This window comes from Pipistrellus kuhlii, unplaced genomic scaffold (genome assembly GCF_014108245.1).
Source record: "Pipistrellus kuhlii isolate mPipKuh1 unplaced genomic scaffold, mPipKuh1.p scaffold_m20_p_9, whole genome shotgun sequence".
Taxonomy (NCBI): domain Eukaryota; kingdom Metazoa; phylum Chordata; class Mammalia; order Chiroptera; family Vespertilionidae; genus Pipistrellus; species Pipistrellus kuhlii.
Window position 1 is genome coordinate 6,392,612 of NW_023425595.1, and position 23,975 is coordinate 6,416,586.

Sequence of the window (23,975 nt, forward strand, 5' to 3'; positions counted from 1 at the left end):
GACATCTGTACACGTGGCACCCATTTCCAATTTTCTGAATGAACCCAGAGACCACCCTTTGGAAACCAACCACTCAAGACAGTATCTGAATGCAAATGAGGGAGAGAAATGTTATTATGTGGATAACCTTGAATCTGTTTCCTTTAAAATGATGCATGATATCCACAAACTTTACTAATCTACTCTCAGCAACAAATTATTTGGACACATTTTATAAGTAGATCAAGGCATACTATCGTATCATAATGCTGTGGCTGAGAAGTTTGGGGATTTTACTGTTTCAAGGCCAGAAAACAGATTCTCTTTCCATCTGATTCAGTAGAGCTCTCCAGACTGAAGACTGTGCAGCAAGAACAATGCTGGGTGTCAGCCCACCGGCCTGATCTTATCAGATATCATTATAACTCTAGGACATGCAGAGCTGTTTTTCTGTAGTTTGTTATTGATGTCATTTGTATGTATTTAGCTTACCATTCTGAATACTATTATTTTCTGCTTGCCAAGCTAGGTATTATTTTTAAAGAGGAGCCAGAGAGAGAAATAAGTTACAGGGCCTTGATTGATATTCTTCAAGAGGAACATTGGACTGAATTAACTGGATAATAATCTCACAGTTCACATTTGCCTTAAAACCCTCTTTAACCTTAAGAAAGCATTTCTGCTTGTCCCTTTGATTAAAGGTACTAGTCAGGAACTAGCTAAAGGACCTGTTCTGTTCCAGCAAGCTGAGTCTCCATTTCTTCTATGTTCAGTGATGGACTACAGTTTGTTTTCATGCTGCCCATTCTCACTGTCTACTGCTCCCAAGTGAGTCCCTCCTAAGGGACAGAAGTCCCCTGGATTAATGAGAGCAGTGTCAGGGCCCCTGGCACTTCATCAAAGAACACAGTTTTGCTTTTTGCAGTTCTATCTTCCCACAGACAAAAATAAACAGGAGAGAGAGGTGCTCACCTAAAAGATGCCTGATTAGCACTTTCATTTTAAGCCCCGTGTTTAGTAGACAGAAAAGCCCAATCCGGCTTAGTCTTGTTGAGTGGCATTAAGCTGCCTTTCAGAAAGTTTTGCAGACTTAATTATCTGTCACCAAATGATGCCACCTTCCCAGAAATCCTAGCCATAGGACACACAAAGTATGATCAACATTTACATTGGGACAAATCAGATCTCTATGCAGGCGTTCAATGCTATCATTCTGTAAAAGGAAAATGCTACACACTCTAAATGTAAAATATAGGGATGGCCATATTTCTTATAGTGCTGATTACATCCTACTTCTATGTAGTGTTTATCCAAAGTTTAAAAAGAGCTAAATTAATTGAAACCAGCAGAGATACTTTTCATCCAAATGACCTGAAGTCCTATTTGTCAGATAAAATATTATAAATAACTTAAATATTAGTAAAGACTCTTTGGGGCTTGGTAGATTTTTGTATTTTGCTTTAGCTTTCAAGGACTATAAGTATCCTGCATCAGGTTCTAATTGAAATGTTAGCTGGTTAATCATACAGGTTAATTATCAGGTGGTGGCTGAATAATTACCTAGCAATTGGCATTTTAGATTACAGTTATAATTATTTTGGCCCTCTTCACCAAAACACAGATTGCCCTTGTTAATTACTTATGGATTCACTGAACATTATTAAGAGGAGGCCTACTAAAGGCTGAAAACAAATTGTAGTCATAGCTTTAAAATCAGGAGAAGTGAAAGAAAGTCCATACAAAAAAAAAAGAAGAAGAATTTAATGAAAGCTTTTTTTTTTGGAAATATTATATATTGTTTTCTTTTACACAGCATGTGGAAAAGTACTGAGTGCAAATAGGTGACTATTTAAATCCCAGTATTTCCTAGAGGAAAGAGGAAAAGTAGTAGTAAATAAGAAAAGAAGGAAGCAAAGAAAGAGAAAAGAGGGCCAAAGGGAAGAAAAAAGGAAGGTAGAGAAGAAGGTGGTAAGTTTTTATGAATAAACATCAAGAAAGCAAGAAGATAATGGTTGACAGGATTTAAAAAAGGAGGTTGTTAAAAATTGGTATATGGTGAAGGCCTGGGGTGGGGGAGGGACTGGGTGAAGGTGGAAAAACAGGGGACATCTGTAATGTCAACAATAAAAAATAAACTTGCCCAGCTGGTATAGCTAAGCAGTTGAACATCAACCTAGGAGTCAAGAGGCCACCAGTTCAATTCTGGTCAGGGCACATGCCTGGGCTCAATCCCCTGTGGGGGGCATGTAGCCAATCGATGATGTTTCTATCTCATCAATATTTCTATGTCTCTATCCCTCTCTCTTCCTCTAAAAAAAAATCAATAAAAACATATTTTAAAAATAATAAACTTTAAAATATTTTCTTAATTGATAAGAATCATCATGGTAAACTGAACATACCCCTTCCCTAAAGGATACCTACACCCTAGTCCCTGGAACCTGAGAATGTGCCTTCTATGGCTAAAAAGGGCCTTGCAGAAAGGACGAAGGATCTTGACATGGGGAGTTTATTCTGGAGTAACCAGGTGGGCCCTAAATGGAATCAAGCATATTCTTAAAAGAGGGAGAAGGTGTCGGAGGCAGAGGTTGGGATGAGGAAGCCACAGGAAGCTGAAAGAGACAAAGAATAAAGTTATCCCAGAGGCTCACATGAAGCACAGCGATGCCTGTATAATTTTGGCTCAGGGATACTGATTTTGGTCTTTTGGCTTGAAAACCTGAACAGAATACATTTGTGCTGTTGTGAGCCACCAAGTTTGAGGTAATTGATGACAGCAGCCAGAAGAAACTAATACAGTCATTTAGGCAGTTGCAGTGTTTAGCTATTGCCTATTAGTACCAGGTGCTGCTCTGAACAACAGGAGCCAAAAGAGGTGCCAAGTGGAGAGAACAAACCAAAAACACAGACACAAAACAAGACGATGCCAGTTAATGATGGAGTCAATGAAATACATAAACAGAAATAATAAAGTACCTGATGGCACAGAAGGGGCAGCATGAGGTGAAACCCAGCAACACTCTGCTGAGGGGGTGACATGTGAACCAATCATGAAAACAGAGCATTTTCTAACTTATTGTAAACCATCATCATTTTTTATTCTCAAAACTCCTTGAATAATAATAAGCATTGTCCATCCTTCCCAGAGCCTTAAGGACTAAAAAAATCTAACCAAGGATACAGAGTTAGGAGTGGTAAAAAAAAGAGATTCAGGCTCAAGTTGGTCTACACTAAACCTTCAAGTTCTCCTATGAGATGTGCAGGAAAAAAGAGAAATTGCTTGGCATAGATTAAGATATCACAAAAAGTTTTTCCAACTCCCTTAAGTGAAGATAGTAGATTTTCTTTTGAGACATACAGAATTTGACACTTTGTGTTACCTGGGTCGTAATATTATACATCAAGTTCTCCATGGCACCAACCATTACCAGTTTCAACAAGACACTCCATGATTTTAAGAGCAAAATCTGCTACCTCCCTGGGCAAATGAGAATCCATTTCAAATATTTCACTCGTCTTCATTCCCCACAGTTTGACTCAGCTGTCCTCAAAGAATCTTCCTGACACGTAAGTGAAAATATCACTTTCAGATGAGTGTAACAGGCAGGTTAATGACCTGGAGTGAGCAGGGGGAAAATAAATTCTATGCTCAAGGTCTGAAGAATCCTAATTTGCTGGTTAGGGCTTTTGGCTTGATGAGGCTGTGCCAAGGAGAGGCATTCTGTACTGTTGTGTCAGTTTTCAGACTCCAGGGAATGACTGGTTGCAAGGCAAGGGCCTGTCTGACTTGTTAGCAGCGGGTGAGAGCCAACACACAGCACTGAGTCCGTGATTGTTAATGGCGGAACCCGGCTGGCTACAGAGACTCCCAGGGGAAGCCTACAAGCCTGTCAGTGCTTGTCAATGTCACTGTGACAGCTGGCCACTCAGAAAGAAGCAGTAGAAAAGCAGATACATCCACCTTGAGAAGGCCTAATAGCATGCTTTGAGGAATAAGGCCAGGAAAGAATGTTGGAGGGTATGATTCACATTTCTAGCATTTGTTCACAGAACGTGATAAGTTTTTGTTTGTTTGTTTGTTTGTGTGTGTGTGTGTGTGTGTTTTAATATATTCTATTGATTTTCCACAGAGAGGAAGGGAGAGGGATAGAGAGTTAGAAATGTTGATGTGAGAGAAACATCGACCAGCTGCCTCCTGCACACCCCCTACCAGGGATGTGCCCGCAACCAATGTACATGCCCTTGACCGGAATCGAACCTGGGACCTTTCAGTCCACAGACCAATACTCTATCCACTGAGCCAAACTGGTTTCAGCAGAATGTGGTAAGTTTTGATTGGATAGATCAAACATGTAGACCCAAAATAATTGTCACCAGTGACATGGATGGGTTTAGAAAGTGAGACTTTTAGAAGAATAAACAACAGTAGCAATAGCAAAAACAGTCATTCTACATTTTTTCTTCCAAACTCTGTTGTGCTATAAGCATATTAGGTCACTTAATCCTCACAACAGCCCTAAGCAGTAGATATTATTATTATCCATCTTGTATACTTTAGGAGGATGTGAATGTGTCAAACCACTACAATTAAAAAGTCATTAATTCTGCCAAGTTTGAAAGTTGTTAAAAAAAAAAAAAAGGATTTCTGGTGTCTCTCAGGCAGCTGATATTTTACAGGAATGCATTTACTATCTTCTTTCAGAGATAGTTCTTCAAACACCATGTTTACCAAACTAACTCCAACATATCAAAACTCCTGCCAAGGTTTTATGAGTCACTTCAGACTCACATGTTTCACTATTCATGAAAACTAATGAGACAAATGTTAAGCTGGTGAGTGTACAACAGAAAGATCTTATATAATTCCAGCTACTGCTCGATAAAATATCAATAGACTGGTATGTGTCCAGAAGACGACCATTAATGACTACTGTTTTTTTCTTTTTGTATACAATTTTTTAGATAAAATTATTTTAAAGTGTTATGATAATTAGGTCCCTTTTAGAGTGATAATATCTTTTTTAGGAATTAGGGAAATCCGCATACCGGAGAAGAGTTATCAGAAACTCTGAGCAAAATTCGTATTATTGGTCTTCTCAAAGAGAGATTAACCTCATTCTTTAAGTCTATACATTTTTAGGGATCAATGGAGCAAGAAGTTTCCAGAGAGATAAATTTGGGTTTGCTATAAGAAAAAAAAGTTCTAATAGCCAGGGTCAGCTATAGGTGCTTCAAGAATGAGCATAAAGCTACTGAGAAGAAACCAATGAACCCAAAGACAGAGATCAATTATTAACAAATATGCAGCCATGGGCTGGTCATTTATCCTCTCTTGGCCTTGGTTTTCTTGTAGAAATGTGGTATTGGAATTGCTTTTTAAGATTACTCCCAGTTTTAAAATTTCAATTTGATTTATAATAATAATTGAGGTGCTTACACAAAGGGTGGACCACTATGAGTTGAAGGTGTTATAGGAAGTTAACCATAAAATATATGATGGAATTAAATTTACTTTGAGATTCTTTTTTCACTCTAGGGTTCAATTGATTTAATCCAAACTAAATTCTTAACCTGTCCTTTAATGAGATATTAACTCAGGCATAATTGACTATTTTATATTTAGCATAAAAATATTAACAAAAAAATGTAGTTGAAATGTTAAGGGGGTTGGGGAAGAGAAAGAAAAAGTAAGAAATATTGTTTTTCTCTTTGTATGCATTTTTAAAGGTAAAATTGTTTTAAAGTGTTATGATATTTTGGCATTCTTGGCCTACAGACGATTAAGGTACATGTACAACAATGCATGGCATGAAACTTGATAAGTACAACCATAAAGAACTATTACAGTTTTATAACATTTCTAGTGATATCATGAGTGAAAATCCTTCTAAACACCACAAGATCTCAGTCCAGGACACTGGGTATCACCAGTAGAAATTCTGCAATTATGGTATCTGAAATTATCATAGACAGGCCACCTCTGCTGTCCATTGTTTGGGACCAATTCTATGTATTCTTTGCTGGTTTGCATCACTGATTCTGATTCTAAGTCCAGGGCTACTATGTATGAGTCCAGGAATTGAACACACTCTTGTTTCCTAGCTGCCAAAGGGGTTGGCTAAAATGTTTGGCATTTTTCGTTTCTAAATGGAGAAAGGATACTACAATAAATAAATAAATAAATAAATAAATAAATAAATAAATAAATAAATAAAAGTTTTCTTCAAGTAGAGAAAGGATATTCAAATACTAATCAACCAAAAACACAAACAAAAAAGAAAGAAAGAAAAAAAAAAAAACAACAACAAAAACGATGAATATCATTGCAGCCATGGAAGCCTAAGAAAACAAAAGTTTTAAGGAAAGGAAATGATCAGTGATGCCCAATGCAACAAAAAGGCCAAAGGAAATCAGACATGAGATAATACTTTTAAATTTTGCAATAAAAAGCCATTGAAACCCTTATAAGACGTTTCAGCAGAGTATTAGAATCAGGAGCTAGATATCATAGGTTTAGAAGTAAAGGCAACCAGTGGTATTAGCATAAGTAATCAATATATACTGATTAAATTCTAGAATAAGAAGAATCCATGTTTTTTGTTTTATTTTTTTCTCATCGATTCACAAGCAATTGTCCCTACTGAACAGATATGATTGCTGTGCTCAGACTCTCATGTGGAAAGAATCATGGATGGGAATGCATCTCAAGTATTTTAAATATGAGTTATGCCTTTATTTGTATTCCCTTACATGTTAAACTTTACAGCTTCCACCATTTTGATAATAATTCCTTTTCTCTGTAATAATGCAAAACAAAGAAAGAGGTTTATGTAACCATATAAGGGAAACTATAGGACTGTGGAACTTCCTGATTTTCTCTAAACTAGTTTAACACTCAGTTACCAGTCTTCCACCAGCTCAACCACTAACTCCCTCTATGCACACCATAGTTTCAGGATAGTTTTGGGAAAATTTTGTTCTATTTTGTTAATTCTTCAAGTACATCATTGTCTTATTCTCTTCCTATTTTTTTCAATCTTAGTCATTAAAGTTTATTTTCAATAGAGATTCAGATATAATTCCCTTTGCTTCTTAGTCTAGAACCAGAGGTAAGACTTGCATAGTCCCTTAAAGCTCCCGGAATCAATGTCCTTGAACTATTGGGTTTCTGGATTGTTCCAATGAGAAGGAAACTGATTATAAGGTTTGCAATTACTCAATATCTATGTCACTATTGTGTTTATTCACTTAATTATTTATTCATTCAACAAATGTTTTAGAGCACCATGTCAAGCACTCTTATTATTCTGTTGATTATGCTTTTTTTGTGTTTTTCATGATATATCACAAAAAAAGGACACTCACTGAGTATTTCCTAAAAGAATGAGGAAAGAACGAAAGAAGGGAAGGAAGGAAGGAAGGAAGGAAGGAAGGAAGGAAGGAAGGAAAGAAGGAAGAAAGGGAGGAAGGGAGGGAGAGAGGGAGGGAGGGAGGGAGGGAGGGAGGGAGGGAGGGAGGAAGGAAGGAAGGAAGGAAGGAAGGAAGGAAGGAAGGAAGGAAGGAAGGAAAGAAGAAAGGGAGGAAAACAGAGGGACCAGGCAAGATTGTACATAAATAAGCATATTGGAAAAATAATCTAACATTGCAGACTTGGTGCCATATGTAATAACATGAAATTAACTAATATTAATCAACAACTATAGCCAACAAAATTGGATATCATAGACTGGTTAATTCATTAGTGACAACAAGTAAAACATTTCTGTATGCTTCATCTAGATGCTTTAGGTAGGGATGGAACACAGGCTAGAGGCAGCCACTGACATTCTCACAAAAGTGTAGATGTCAGAAAATGAAAGTGTGATGTCAAGCAAGAAACAATTGTCTGTCAGAGCATTCTGCTGAGGAATGGTGTCTGCTCCTGGCAAAAATAATGAGCTCAGTGGATTCTCCAAGGTCAGAGTTCCAGGAGGAAAAACATCACTTGGGAAATAAAGTAATTTTAATGACAAAAAATTAAGATGGCCAAGTTGTTAAAATGCTATGAATTTATTCCATGAGAAAAAAGAGCCAAAGAAATAGAGTTATTATACAACAGAATCAGTGGAATAGGAGACAGAACCCCATAAAGTCTAGTTATACATATTAACATTGTTGTAGCTGAAGCACAGAGTGAATTCTTAGTAACTACTAAATCTGAATGTACATCTTGAGCCATGATAGGGAATTCTACAGCAACTAGAAACACCAGAAATAAAATATTTAGATGAATTTAATACTAACATATCCACAGTGCAGTGATAACTGTCAAAGTTACAGGTGGTATATGAAAAGCTGATGTAGAACAAGAAATATTGCAAATTGGGGGTGTTTAGATTTTTTTTTTTTATCACATATCTTTTCCCTTTGTGATTTAGAAGAAATTGTGAGCAAGAATTACTTAATGTTGAAATCCCCAAAAGAAAACCTGTGAGTGCTTTGTACTAGGAAAGTAAATATTATTTCAAATCTATGACCATCACTTTTAGCATATTCCCAAAGTACTAGAGATTAATAATTTAAAGCTGAATTTGGAAAGTAATAGATCTGTTTACAAGACTTGAATTCATCCCTTACAAGTAGTTTGCCATTCATCTCTGGAAGACCCAGTTCCCTCCTATGAAAATGAAAATAATTGTAGGGCCTTATATTATGCACCAAAACACTGCTATTCAACAAGAGCTGGCCATCATTGTTATTAGTCCTTTGTTATAACTGAAAGCAGAAGCTGCTGTTGTGTTGTTCTGCTCCTTTGAAAGTTCCTTAATCACTATTTGCCTCAGTTTCTTCCTCTGTAAAATTATGACTATATTAAATCCTACCCAATAGGGTCAATGTGAAATTTAAACACTTTTAAAAACATGATACAGGCTAATAGAAACAAATAAACTTGACCTATATATCAAACCATATACACACAATAAGCACTCTATTAAAAGTAGATCCTTAGATTGTGAAACAGAATAATTTCTTACTCTCCCCTCTAAATATTTCATAATCATATGGTCTACCTTTAATCCATTTCTCAGCATGTTAACTAGAGTGATAATTTTATAATGTAAATTAGACCATTTCCCTTCCAAACTTATTTCAAAGACTTCTCCTTGTATTTAGAATTAAGCATTAAAACCTTTACCTGGTCCACAGGCTCTGTGTGTCCAAGTCCCTGATGACCGCCTTAGCTTCGCATTGACAGCTCTTGACATTAGCCATTTGGTATACTCTGTCTCCTGGATGTGTCCCACTGACTCACCATGGGACACTTCTGTTCATCTGCCTGGAATTTTCTTTCTCACTCTCCTTCCTCTGGTCGGTTGCCTCTTACTCCTCTTATGGATATCAGCTCAATCACACTTCCTCCAGAAGTCTTCCATGACCCCTTAGATTAGGTCAATTCCCCTTGCTTTCAATAAAATTTTATGGCAAGTGCAATAAAAGTACCAATTCTAATAAGTTGGGGATTGATGCAAAAAAAAAAAAAAAAAAAAAAAAAAAAAGGAGTCATCCTCTACTAGGTTCTGAGGAACTGAACTAGAGTCTCTCCCAAATTCTTTTAGTTCCGAAATGACATAATTTCATAAATCGAATACATTTCACTTTAAATCTGTGACAGTCCTGCAAGGCAGGATGCCAAATTCCAAAAAGATTACTGTCATTCCGTAATTTAACTAGTACTCTAATGCAAGTATCATTTGCCATATCTATTTTGCTTTTTCCTAGTCATGACTATTACGTTTCAGAGCAATAATGCCATCATCTGTTACCTGTGAAGCTTCAGCCACCAGCCTATGCCACAGGGAACAGCCATGGTGGAATTAGAATTGAAAGTCCCCATTATCTCAAGGCATTCTCTTGACATAGTCAGGGAGCCTGGGTTGGGGCTTACTTTTATAAATACCACACAATTTGCTGCGGTGAAGTATAGAGAAAGTTTGTTCATTGATTGCATCTTCCATTTCCCCTATTATTTGTAAAATGGGAAAATATACAGTATCCATCTTACTAGCAATATGTGGCCTAAATTTTTACTAAAATATTGCCTATCATGATTAAAATAAATGTGTAGAACCTGACACACAGTAGGCATGTATTCCATCAACGTAGCTATGAAAGAATCCAGCAGTGGGAGAAAACAGATGCGCCCCTCCTCCCCCCCCCATTTACTAAAGCCTAAAATGCCAGTTGGGAGAATCAATACACACCACTTACTTAGGTCTTGAGGCATAATTGAGTTAAAACACTTCTGTCCCCATCTGCAATTCTATTCATAGATGGCAGGCACTTTAATCAATGCATCTCTGCTCTGCCTGCCTGTGCAGACACATGCTTCTTTAAAGCACAGACACCTACATTTGTTGGAGTCAGAGGGTGTCACAGCATGGGCACAGAGAATAAGCCTAGATGGAACAGAACAGTTCCTACTCTGAAGCTAGGATCCCGCCAAGTTTATACTGCATTAATTATCATTTAGAGTGATTAAGGAAATTTGTTTCCATTTCTATTTCCCATTTCCCAAATAGACTTACCACCATTCCAAGTTTATCACATAACTCTATCTCGACAATTTCCATCCCCACATGAAAAAGCTAGAATTGCGAATTTATATCTATCTTCTTTCTAGGCCACTAAGATTTTGAAAATCCATTTTTAAAGGTCAAATTTGAAAAAAATAATTACATTTAAAAATCTGATTTTTATTTATTACCATCAACAAATATAATTTCCATTTATAAAACTTATATTGGACCAATTTTAAATAATGCCTTTTTTAAATTATCAGATCTCAATCTGCAAAGTAAAACTAAGAAATTCAGAAGATCAGGTTTCTTTCCACAAAAAAACAGAACAAAAAAATATCCATTTTTCTTTACCCTGGAAAAGGTGTTAAATGTTAAGGTAAGAATATAAACTTAAGGCTGATTTTAAGAGAGAAGGAGAAAGAAAAGTGAGAGAGAGAGAGAGAGAGAGAGAGAGAGAGAGAGAGAGAGAGAGAGAGATTATATTTAGTATAGATTATTTAAATATATAGATTTAAAGTGCATGTATTTAAATAATCTACACTAAATATAATCTCTCTCTCTCTCTCTCTCTCTCTCTCTCTCTCTCTCTCTCTTTCTCTCTCTCTTCTTTCTTCTTCTCTCTTAAAACCAGCCTCATATATTATATATATTTGTATAGACATATTTGAATTCTGAAACTTTTAGATATCGCCAATTCTAAATGAACACTATAGGGCTTTTAAAAATATATTTTAAAACTTTACCTTTGTAAATTATTTCCAATTGTTCTTAATGATATTGAAACATTTAATTATTTACTCTATTCTAGAACATACACAAAATAGTCTCAAATTTCAATATCAAAATTATTATTGGCAATAATCCCACTACGTGAAAGCTAATTTTTCCCCTTAGACTATATTCTATTAAGTCATGGGAATAGTTACTGCAAATTTTGCTTGAATGAATTAATTGTACCTATCTTGTTTTCCACTTATGTAGGCTTAAAACCAGACAACATTAGGAATTCTGAGATAAAGATAAGCCTGCAGAAAGTTTATCAGGACTGCTCTTAGATTGAACAGAGGGAGAAGTCAGATTGCGTTGCAATATTGACAAGACCTCAGCCAACTCTTTCCAGAGGTCTCTGGAGCAAGGATAGTCCTTCAGAGTTGTCATAAGTTAGGGTGAGTGGCCCATAAATTAGGAGAGTGGTCGGTGTGACAACCAGTAATTGGACATGAGGGTGGGTGATTTGGGGTTAGGCAACCTTCTTCATATGATAACTGAAAATGTTCAGTCAACTGGGTGACTATATCAATCCTAAAAGAAAGACCAATGTGAGAGAATCTATCAGTTTACAGCCTGATGTAATTTGAATCTATTTACATCATATTAATGAGAGACTCTGGTGGGCCTCTTCTGGATGCCAGAGACAAGATGAACTGCTCCCCCACTGCTGTACCTGGTCTTGAAGCTACAACTAATTATCATCATCTTCTCCCATTGCCACCAATTCTAGATTGTCCTCACTCTCAGCCTGCAGGGCTCGGTGGACAACCCCCTCATTCCTGAGTAGTCTGTCCCTGCTCCTTATGTCATTTTATTTTTTAAATAATTTTTTATTGTTGAAAGTATTACCTATGCCCATGCCCCACTCTTTTCTTAGTTCTGGCCACTAAAGTTATCAATTTATCAGTCAATTGGGCCAGGGAGAAGTCAGAGATATTTAGGAAAACTTGAACATGCTCGTGTAACTGCAGTTTTACACCCTCTTAATGATCCAGGTCAATTGCCCTTCCAGGACTGTGAATTTTATTCTTCCCGCTGTTGTCTTGGTGGAAGAAGCCCGTACTACTTGAGTCACAGTCTTAGAGCAGAGTTCAGTGGGTGTTATGCTAGTTGCCCGGTGAAAATATTTCTCTCTTTGGGAAATGTAATTTCCAATCCAGAAAGAGTACAGAGTCAAGGGGCTATGGATCACCAATGCCTCAGGTGAATCGCTGAAATAATGGCAAGTGCATTTCTTCCAGCTCCCACCTGTTGTTTCATACATACTACCCATTGAAGACACAGCATCACATAATGGATTCTGATATGAGGAGTATGTGATGTCTTGGAGGAGGTGCCCCATCCTCACAGGGCGTTATCTCCAAGTGTTGCCTTGGCTGTGCCTTCTACGCTCAGTCAATTACTCTATTTAGCCAGCAGTTTCTGGGTGGTGTGATACAAGAAATGAGATGCAGATTCCATATAAATATATACTTTCACTCTACCTTTGCTATAAAGTGGGTTCCTTGGTTCTCTTCAACATTATGTTAGATATCGCTACATAAAATGTTCTGCAAGGCCTTAGATAGTGTTTTTGCAAACAAATAGGTTGATGACAGTCATTCCAAAATACAGAATGACTGACACTCAAACCCATGTTCTCAGGTTCTCTAACATTCTATCTCTATTCCTATATAAGCCATATATTACCAGAAGGCCTAAGATTATACTGAAACAAAGAAGACTGAGCTGAAGCCCTCAGAAATATACAGGAAAATAAGGAGCTCATTCCAACTGTAAATATGAAGGGAGACATAAGTAGTTCCCATTTTATTCTCACAAATTCCTGTGAATAAGCCCAGGGATATTTAGTGAAAGTTTTATATGTGCCTGTCACTATTCTAAGTACTTGGCTTTGATTAATTATTTTCAACTTTTCAATAACCACATACAGTAGGTGCTATGACTACATCATTTCATTATTGAGGACACTGAGGCCCAGAGAGTTTAAGCCACTTGCTCAATTCCTATAGCTATTAAGAGATGAATCCTGAACTCTAGCCTGTGTTGTCTGTCTTAAGAGCCTCTGCACTTAAATCCTGTACTACATTGCTTCTGAAAAGAGGAAAGGTGGGGTTGGCGGGGGGAGGGAGAAAGACCCAGGATTGGTTTTGTAAGAATTCTCCTAACCATTTATCAATATAGCTACCAACCAATCATATAAATCTTCAGTACCACCTTATCATGGTGAAGAAAAGAGGATGTGCTTCTCATCCTGAGAAGGGCACCAGTCTTGGATTTGAACCTTGATTCAATTGATCCTGGCTGATAACACAGCAACTCTTAGCCCTTTGGTTGAGTGTGTTTTCAGGTTCTTTGACTATTTCATAATCAAGAAATAATTATCACCATGGACTGTGTTGAGCTATCTTGAATTGTGTAGAATGGGTCTGTATTTTTCCACATGCATGGAATGTCAGCTGCTTACAAGAGAATGTCTTAACCATCACAGGAGAAAACATCAATGTGAATCATTTCAACCCTCGGCCCTAGGACAACTCATTTGAATGCAAGGCACAGACTTATTCTAAAAGCTAAAACCTGGTGACAGAAGGTCAGACAGCTTGGGTCTCAGGGAAGGGAGATTCCTTACTTCAAAGATGGCAACCAAAGACCTGTGTTGTGTGACAAGAGGTGAGCTTCATTTTAAAAACCCTGAAAAATCAGGGAATCGATTAGCATTGGCCATTCTGATTGCAAATCAATGACTCATTTCGGCACTCTCCTGACAGCTGCTGAGTTGTTTCCTTAAGACAACTCTTTAATGAAAGAAAGATACTGGTGGATATAAGCTGCTTGGTTTTACAAAAAGGTAGCAAACAGAATAAATCCTAGGTTACCTCTCTCCATCAATAAGCTGAGGCAAACAAACCATCCTTGCAAAAAGAACCATCTCTTCTTTCACGATGCAGCCAGCACTTATTGGTTAAGCTTATCTAAATTTAATTACTATTCTTCAAACCAGAATCCTGCTCTTCAAACTAATGCACCACATATATCTATTAAAATGTTAGAGACATTAACCAAAGAGAAAGGGGAGAAAAGCAGGTAGTGTACATGTTCATTCATTCAGTCATTGTACCATAGAAGAAGGGTTGCTACTTCTCTAGGCACCATGTTATGCATTAGAAACCCAGAGGTGGCCGAAATCGGTTTGGCTCAGTGATAGAGCGTCAGTCTGTGGACTGAAAGGTCCCGGGTTTGATTCAGGTCAAGGGCATGTACTTTGGTTGCAGGCACATCCCCAGTGGGGGGTGAGCAGGAAGCAGCTGGTCGATGTTTCTTTCTCATCGACGTTTCTGGTTCTCTATCTCTCTCCCTTCCTCTCTGTAAAAAATCAATAAAATATATTTTTAAAAGAAAGAAAGAAAGAAAGAAACCCAGAAGTGAATGAAGGAGACAGATTTCTTCCCAGTGAAAATGTTTATAGTCTAGCATAGGAAACAGAAAATTATATCAACAAGTGTAATCTCGAATGCAAAATGGACTGGCCAATGCTCTCAAAGCACTAGAGGGATAGCTTAATTCCATGATGAAATCAGAGAAGGGTTTTTGGAGGCAGTGTCATAAACTGAGTTTTAAAGTTATGCACCGTATGTTCATAGCAGTACAATTTACAATAGCTATGATTAGGAAACAGCCCAAGTGCCCATCAGCAGATGAGTGAATTAAAAAACTGTGGTACATCTACACAATGGAATACAGTGCTGCTATAAATAGGAAGGACCTCTTACCATTTGCAACAGCATGGATGGACCTAGAGAGCATGCTAAGTGAAATAAGCCAGTCGGAGAAAAATAAATATCATATGTTCTCACTCATTTGTGGAATATAATGAACAACATAAACTAATGAATAAAAATAAAGCCAGAGGGAAAAATATTTTAGAATATAATAGAAGCAATCCTGTTATTTGCATATTTTTAATAATTCCTATAACTTTTGTGATATTATACTATGTTAGTATAGTTTTGGTAATATTATCATATTTAAATTATTTTTCTCGAAATATTAATGTTTATTGCACGTAAATGGCAAATTATTTTGTATCTACAATCTGGTAATAGATTTATTTTATATATTAAAAAATAAATTTAAAAAATACAAAGCATATTGAGATTTAGAAGAAGGAGCCAAATGTCATCAAGCAGAGAATGAAGCTTATGGAAAGGTGTGAAGGTTTATAGCAGTGGTTCTCAACCTTTCTAATGCCTCAACCCTTTAATACAGTTCCTCATGTTGTGGTAATACCCAACCATAAAATTATTTTTGTTGCTACTTCATAACAGTAATTTTGCTACCGTTAATGAATTGTAATGTAAATATATGTGTTTTCCGATGGATGGTCTTAGGCTTTATAGCAGTGGTTCTCAACCGATGGGTCACGGTTCTCAACTGCTGCTGTAGAGCCTAAGACCATCAGAAAACAATGAAAAGAGGGAAACAAAGAGCATATATGTAACAGATATTTATGCAGCAGTTGTATATTACACACAGTTAGGGAAAAGCATAAACATATGAAACAAGGTAGGCTGACTAAATTAGTCATAATATATTTATACTACTTAAAAAAGAAGTATAATGTATATATTCTCATGGAGGAAGGTATTCATTCCTGAAAGATTCTTTCCTAAGATAATGCATGATGGAGGAGAATTGATTTGGTAAAGGGTTTTGTTTGTAAAATATGGTGTTTCTGTGCTTGAAAGGATAGAGCAAAGGTGTTGTTAGACTTTAATAGAAAATGAATGTTTTATAGTGTGTCATAATTCTGAGGGTTTGAATTTAGAATTGAAGTCTCCATGGAACTGAGCAAAAAGTCACCTGGAATGCTGGTCTCTGTCATACTCACACACTCTTGAATATGATGGTATCTACCATGGTTTGCTTGAATGATAATTATTTGTAAAGAACTTAACCAAAACATTTTAATTCAGTCTTTTCAAACATTTGGACTTTTAAAATTATGTATATTGTTTTTAGAGAGAGATGAAAGGAGACACCCAAAGAGAAACATCAATGTGAGACCAAAACATCAATCTGCTGCCACCTACACATCCCCACTGGGGAACAAGCCTACAACTTGAGCAGGTGCCCTGACCAGGAATGGAGCCAGCATCCTTTCCGTGCACGGAAAGATACCTAACTAATGAGCCACACCAGCCAGGGATGGATTTTTATTATTACACTATGAGGAGACATATCTAATCACAAGAAGCCAAGACACCAGATATATGCTTTCTGAAGTCACGCTACATTAGCATTAAGAGTCAGCTGTTTATCAGGAACTTGATATATCAATATAAAAATATATTTAAATATATCATTTATAATTCTCACAACCCTTTAAGGTAGATGTTATCATACACATTTTACAGGTGAGGAAATACAAAACATGCATAAGAGACACAGAACAAATGTGGCATAATTCATCCTAGCTTTCAGAGCTGTTTCCACATTGCTGCGTCATAATCATCAGTGGTCCTGATGTTGTGTGGTTTCCTGCATTATCCAAGGAAAAGGCCAATCTTATCTAAAGCACCTTAATATGATAGGTATTAAACTAGAATATTTCATAGAAATTTTAGTCAGCTGTATCTATCAAAGCAAAGAATAGGTTCTTGTATTATAGACAGACTAGAAACATTTTTTTTTTTTAAGAGAGGGGTTAGGTTGATCCATAGCTTTATCATCTAAAAATCCTACCAAAAGAACAGACAAGATAGTTGAAATTTCACAGGACAACAGAAAAGAAGAGCTTTGGAGCGGATAGATCTAGATTCAAACCCCAGATCACATCTTACATTTATCATACGCTAGTAGCCCTGAGCACTAGTAGCTGGCCAGTAGCTCGCTGCTGCCCTCCAGTAGCTCTCCGTCTGATACCCCACCCTCCTGTAGCACCCCCTACCCACCACGGGTCTTCCTCTCAAAGCATGCTACCCTGCCCTCTCCTGTAGCTCTCTGCTGCCTGCTTGTAGCTTGTTGTCCTACCTTCCTGCTGATCTGTGATTCAGTCGTTACATGGCCGTTCGTTATGCTTCATGGCATAATGACCATTTGCATATTACATCTTTATCATATAGGATAAGGGATTCAACTCTGTGAGTCTATTTTTTCATCTGTTAAGAGGAGAGGAGTCTTTCTGCTTTCAGTTAGGACCAAGCGTCAATGTGTGACATAAAACCTAACTTGGCCCAAAAAAAGGTAGCTAATATTATTAAGGCAATTTCTAGTGAGGCAGTATGATACAATGAGTGAAGCTTCATGTCTTTGTCCATTCTGGCTGCTACAACAGAATACTATAGACTAGGTAATTAAAAAAATAAACATTATCTTATGACAATGGGGGTTGGGGAGTCACAGGGCAAGGTACCAGCAGTATGTGTGTCTGGCAAGAATTTCCTTGTTGCTTCATAGATAGTTATCTGTATATCATTCGTCCTATGGCATAAGGGGCAAGGGAACACTGAGGGGGTCTCTTTTATGTGTGCTCCAATCGAGAGCTTTCCTGGCCTTATCCCCAAAATGCAATAGGTAACCATAAAATGCTGGACATATCTATGTTTTGGAACTCTTTGCTGCATAAACTTAGAGAATGGTTAGAACTCACACCCAGGGGTAAAAATTGAGGTCATGCTAGTGGGGAAGGCAGAGCCAAGTAAAAAGAAGGCCCTCAGCTGTGATAGTGAAAAAAATAAAAATAAAAAGGCAAGTATGTAAAAAACTCACAACAATGGCAGGCCGGTTGCCATTTTTAGCCTAACATTTTATCACTTTTTTCTTTAAAGAACAACCCTGTTGCTTTCAATCATGGCTGTGGAGAATGCACATAATTATTTGGCATTTCAAAGAAATAAAATTTGAAAGAGCCGCTAAAGTTATCCATCCCTTTTTTCTAAACTTGAAGCGTCAAAAAATAGATATCCCTGGCATGATAACACACTGAAGTCATTTTGAAAGAAAATTAGAATTTTTATCCCTTATTTTCCTTTCTCCCCAGTAAGGGTTTAAGCAGATGGGAATACAGTTTAGTTACTTGACATTTAGAAGGATAAGTGACTTAAGGGCTTTATGATTCTCTCTAAGGGAAGTATATTTGATAACATCTGCCCTACCTCTTAAACTCACATCAGAGCCAAGTAAGATTCAGAAAGAAGAGATTGGGAAGAATCCAGGCCCTCGGAATTCCATCCCAAGTCCTGATACTAATAACTAACAACTAACTACCTTATCTCATGGCATCAGTCAGTGACCAATGACAAATACAGCTTCTTATTTTATGGGCAGCTTGTTTGCCCTAGATAATATGTGATAATATGGGATTATTAAGACTAAGAAGTTATCAATGGGATATGAAATATTTTTTTCAAAGAGAAACTAATAATGCATATGGGGGCAAGTTTTCACTCTAAACTCTAGGAAAGAAAACCTGTCACACTTTAGATTGTATTAAAGAAAGCGCAAAAATATTGGATACAATGACCAAAGGTCACACTCATATAGAAGAAAAGTTTCTCCACTCTCTTACTGTTTATTTTTCTGAAGACATGATTCCATCTTTAATAGCAATGAACATTATTCTTTTTTAAGATAATAAATTACAGTACTTAGTTTACATTCTTACCTCAGTAGTTACCTCAGTATGTTCTCTGAAGTCAAGAACATGTTTTCTTTTCCATTATATAATGTCCTTTTTTAAGAAAAGAAGGATAATGTCACCCCTAAGGCATTTATGAAGACTTATTGGTCAACCTGAAGGGCCATAAAATAATTACCAACATTCATCATATTCACTTGGACAAATAGAGAAAAAGCACCTCCCAATAAGGTATTCACATCTAAGTGAAATACGAAACTCTACTGATACCTCTATTTAGACATAAGCTAATGGATAGCTTTTATTCTTTCAGAATTATCCCCTCCTGGAATTGTGGATTCAGTCATGCTCTGTTCCGAGAAACTATGTGAGTAGTCAGGACTCGGTAAATACTGGTTAAATGAATAGACGGATTAATTAATTTACTAACAGTGCTCTTCTATTCTTTGGCTTGGCCTATAAAACTAGGGAATTTTCTGGTAAGGCGGTCGCATGGGGATTTAGTTTGCTAAGCCACTCCACTACATAAATAAGGGTAAAGAATCATGAAATTCTGAAACTTGTGGGGAACTTAAAGGTCAACGGATTCAATATTCTGGTTTTCCAATTTTTAGAATGATTTTAGCATTTCAGGAGCCCTCAACAGGTCATCTAGTCAAAATTTGACAAAGCACTTCAAGAAATATGGTAATACATTTTATTTTCTGAACCTGAATTAAATGTCAGCGTTTTAGTCTGGGAAATAGTTTGATGTTAGATTTCACTCACTTTAAAATTATGTGTGCTTATAAAATATGACTTTGCAGATACCTATAGCTTGCTAATTGCCTTTACTATCCACAGTTCTTAATCTGAAGACATATATATATGTATATGTATATGTATATGTATATGCATATGTATATGTGTATGTATATGTATATGTATATGTGTATGTATATGTATATGTATATGTATATTATATATATAATGCATGTGTAATAATCTGCTCCAGAGGTTAAAATGAAGGTCAAGCCAAAGCCGGTTTGGCTCAATGGTAGAGCGTCGGTCTTCAGACTGAGGGGTCCCGGGTTCCATTCCGGTCAGGGGCATGTACATTGGTTGCGGGCACATCCCCGGTAGGGGGTGTGCAGGAGGCAGCTGGTCGATGTTTCTCTCTCATAGATGTTTCTAGCTCTCTAGCTCTCTCCCTTCCTCTCTGTAAAAAATCAATAAAATATATATATTTTTTTAAATGAAGGTCAATAGTCTATTAAAGAAGTGGAAATTTATGGTTCCAGGAAAAAAAAATAATTTTCAATTTTCAAATGACATGAAAATAAAAGAATATGTTCTGGTGATATTAATTTACCTGTCACCTAATATATTTAATCCAATAATTAAATTTAAAATTATATATTTACTTGGGGTTTTCTTGTCTAATATCTTTAGAATACAAACTCTACAAGGGTAGGGGTCAAATGTATTCACAACCAAGGACATTGCTTAGCACCAAGTAAATTATTAATAATCTCTCTCTCTCATATATATATATATATATATATATATATATATATATATATATATATATATATAAAAGCCTAAGTGACTGTTTTGACCAAGTGACTGTTTTGAGCAAGTGACTGAAAAACTGGCCAATAGCTATGATGCACATTGGCCACCAGGGGGCAGATGCTCAATTCAGGAGCTGACCCCTAATGGTGAGTGTGCTCCTTCATACAACCTCCCTCAGTTCCTCCCCTTGGCTGGCTGACTCTGATTGGCTTCTGATAGCTGGCCAGGTCAAGGGACTCCACCCATGCACATATTGGTACACCAGGCCTCGAGTTAATGAATTAAAAAAACAAAATGAATTAAAGGAAAAAACTAAAGGACAACTCAGATATTTTAAGATAGTCATTCCTGCAATCAAAAAACTTAAAAGTCAGGTAAGGACTTTAGAATCCCCATATCTAGATTTACAATGTGTTCTGTCACTGACTGACTACATAATAGTCAACACATTCTTTGCTCTACCTAGGCCCCAAGTTCCCCACCTACAAAATGGAGATAAAAGAACTTAACAAGTAGAGTTGGTATAGGGTCTAAATTAAATGGTGTTTGTGCAATATCAGGCATTTAGTAAATACTCAATAAATGGTTGCAGGCTAATAATACCAAAAGTGCAATGACTTTTCATAGAGGCCCTGCAACCTAGGAATAATTAAAGATAAAACTGCCAATTCTCCAAGTTTCTACTAAGGACCTTTGCAAGAAGTGTTAATCAGGTATTGATACAACAGTTCCTTGATTTTAACATACACAGATCTTTTTTACAAGCATTTCCTAGACTCAGAATCACTGGATGGTTAATCTTCTAACTTAATGAGTTCGTGTTCCCCTGCCCCATTTTATTTTCTCTCCTCAAAGTTCCTATTGCATTGGTAATGCAGTTTATAGTCAATGAGTTCCTAAACTAGAAACTGTGATAACTAACAGGAGTGAGTTGTCAATCACTCAGGCAGAACAGAGTGTGAGGGACCCTATCCATTGCACATCCTCTCAGCCTTTATACTCTAACCCAGATTTACTGAAGACAGTAGTTCTATTAATCTTACTAATCACTGGTACTGACCTCCACTTGTCTTAAATAGAAACATAATTCTGGTTTGTGTTCATTAGAGAACTCTTGTGTTAAGCCTTCTGTTATTGTAATTGTTGAAGTTTTGTTTTCTGTTGGGATAGCATAAAGCTGTTCATTAAAGTACACATTTACTGACCTATGGTCTTTCTTCATGTTTATTGCCTCTACAGCATGATCTTAGAGAGAAGAGAAAAGAGTCCTCCTGCTAAAACTGACTTCTGTTCCTGCTCCCTGAGCAAAGTGGGCCCTCACTGAGAGGTACTGATTTTCCTCAGAGGAGGGGGAGATGGAGGTACGAAGGTGAATTTTGCCATTGGTCATGTTGCCTCAGTTTATCAACTTGTTACATCAACTAAATACTCACTACTATGAACAAGAAGTAAGAATGATTACTTTTTTTTTTTTTATAAAAGTCCTGGAGATCTAGGGACAACAAGCAATAAAAAGACACAGAATTGTCTTGTTGGTGCTTTCCATTAATGTTGACTGAGGGCTATTGAACTAGCCAAGCACTCAGCGTTATATTGATTTTCAAAGTCAGCACTTAACTGATGCATCAACGTTAAACCTAAACATAATCCTATCATGGGAAATAAAGCATGATCTCTTTTTCTACCAGTTTTCTTTGAAGCAGGGTTATTTGAAGCATGATGGCTTTGCTCCCATTAGTGCCCCAAATTGCTTAGTTCTATTGTTCATGGATACTACAATACCAGCATTTGGCCTGGTAATATGCATAATTTATTTGACGTTTGCCACAACTCTGTGATGATTCTGAAGCAAGAGAAAGAAAGAAAAGTTATAGCATAATTTAAATACTAACATTTTTGAGACATACAAGGATGGATTCCACACTTTGACCCACCATTTGCTTTACACAAGTTACTGGACATTCCTGCATCTCACATTCCTCATCTGTAAAATCAGATATAATCTTAGCAACAGCCATGGACCCCTGCAAAGTTTAAATGTATACTAGTATGTAAAGTAAGCATCCAGTTGTTAGAATGCTATTGGCAATGGGAGGAACTACTTTCTATGGGCTACAAGGGAGAAGATAACATTGAAATAAAGTATCTTTAAGCTCCATGACCACAAACATTTATACTTACTGCTTAAACAATCTAGAAAACTACTTTCAAATGCACTTCCCTTTTTTATCAATTTCAAAATAATAGCCAATATAACAAGATTAGATTATTTTCATATATGATTTTCCAGGGCTACTTATTCAGAGGAGGGAAGTAATTGATATATATGAGCATCAGACTCCAAATGCAGCAAAAGTAGCAAAAGCAAGTTACAGGTAGAGGGCACTGCATGGAGGATAAAATTTTCAAACATAATACTAACTAGCAGCCCCTTGCTTCCCCCCGCCAGCATAGTCATCCCTAACTGTCTCCCCTGTTGAACTGGTCACCCCAACTGCCCCCAGCTGCCAGCCAGGTAACCCCTAACTGCTCCCCTCCACCAGCCTGGTCACCACCAACTGCCCCCCACTGTGCTGGCCTGGTCACCCTTCACTGCCCTCTCTGCTGGCCTGGTTGCCCCACTGCCAGGAGCCAATTCCAGCATGTCATAATTACAAGAGTTTTATCAAAAGTTTGATGAGACTTGGGGGCTCAACAAAGGCTGAGCCACATATGTAATCATCTGTTGTAATGACTTAAAAACATCTCCCCAAACCTGAATAGGATAATCATTTGCTGCCAGACAGCTCAGGGCATCCTGACAATTTGCATATTTCCCTTTTATTAGTATAGATAAAGTACTTTATAGTTGGCATTTCACTTGCTTTCACATTTATCATTATCTTATTTGATCCTGAGATAATCCTCAGAGGGAGGCTATGATACTTTATTATACCCACTTTAAAGTGATCTCACTGAGGGTGAGAGAAGTTGAGCAACAGACCAACACCTTACTATCTCTTGCTAAGATCCTTTGTCACATTTGTACCTCCTTAATTTTGTAAATCTATATCCAGAACTAATCCCAACTAGAAACTGTCCACTGGCTGAAGGTCAATGCATGCTGGAAACATCATCTAAGTATCCAAGAATAAGCATGTGGGATAAGGGCCTAGGTGAATTTTCAGACATTAGCAATGCATATTTTTCATCTCTAATGTGTTGGAATAAGGAATGTTCTCAGCATAGAAGGAATTGTGTAAAGACTGATTTGAAAGATTGGCAACTACTTACAGAATTAACCCATTTATGCAATGATCTGGAGTTTTAAAAACGCCTCAGAATTTAGTGGCAAATAAGAAACTTCATTACATGCCAATATCTTGGATGTGAGGGCGATCTGGCTGCAACATCTGTCACCCCATTGATCGCCAGGGTTGATTCTGCTGATCTGGCTGGCTAGGCAGGTGTCCCCCTCCTCCCTCACCTATCCA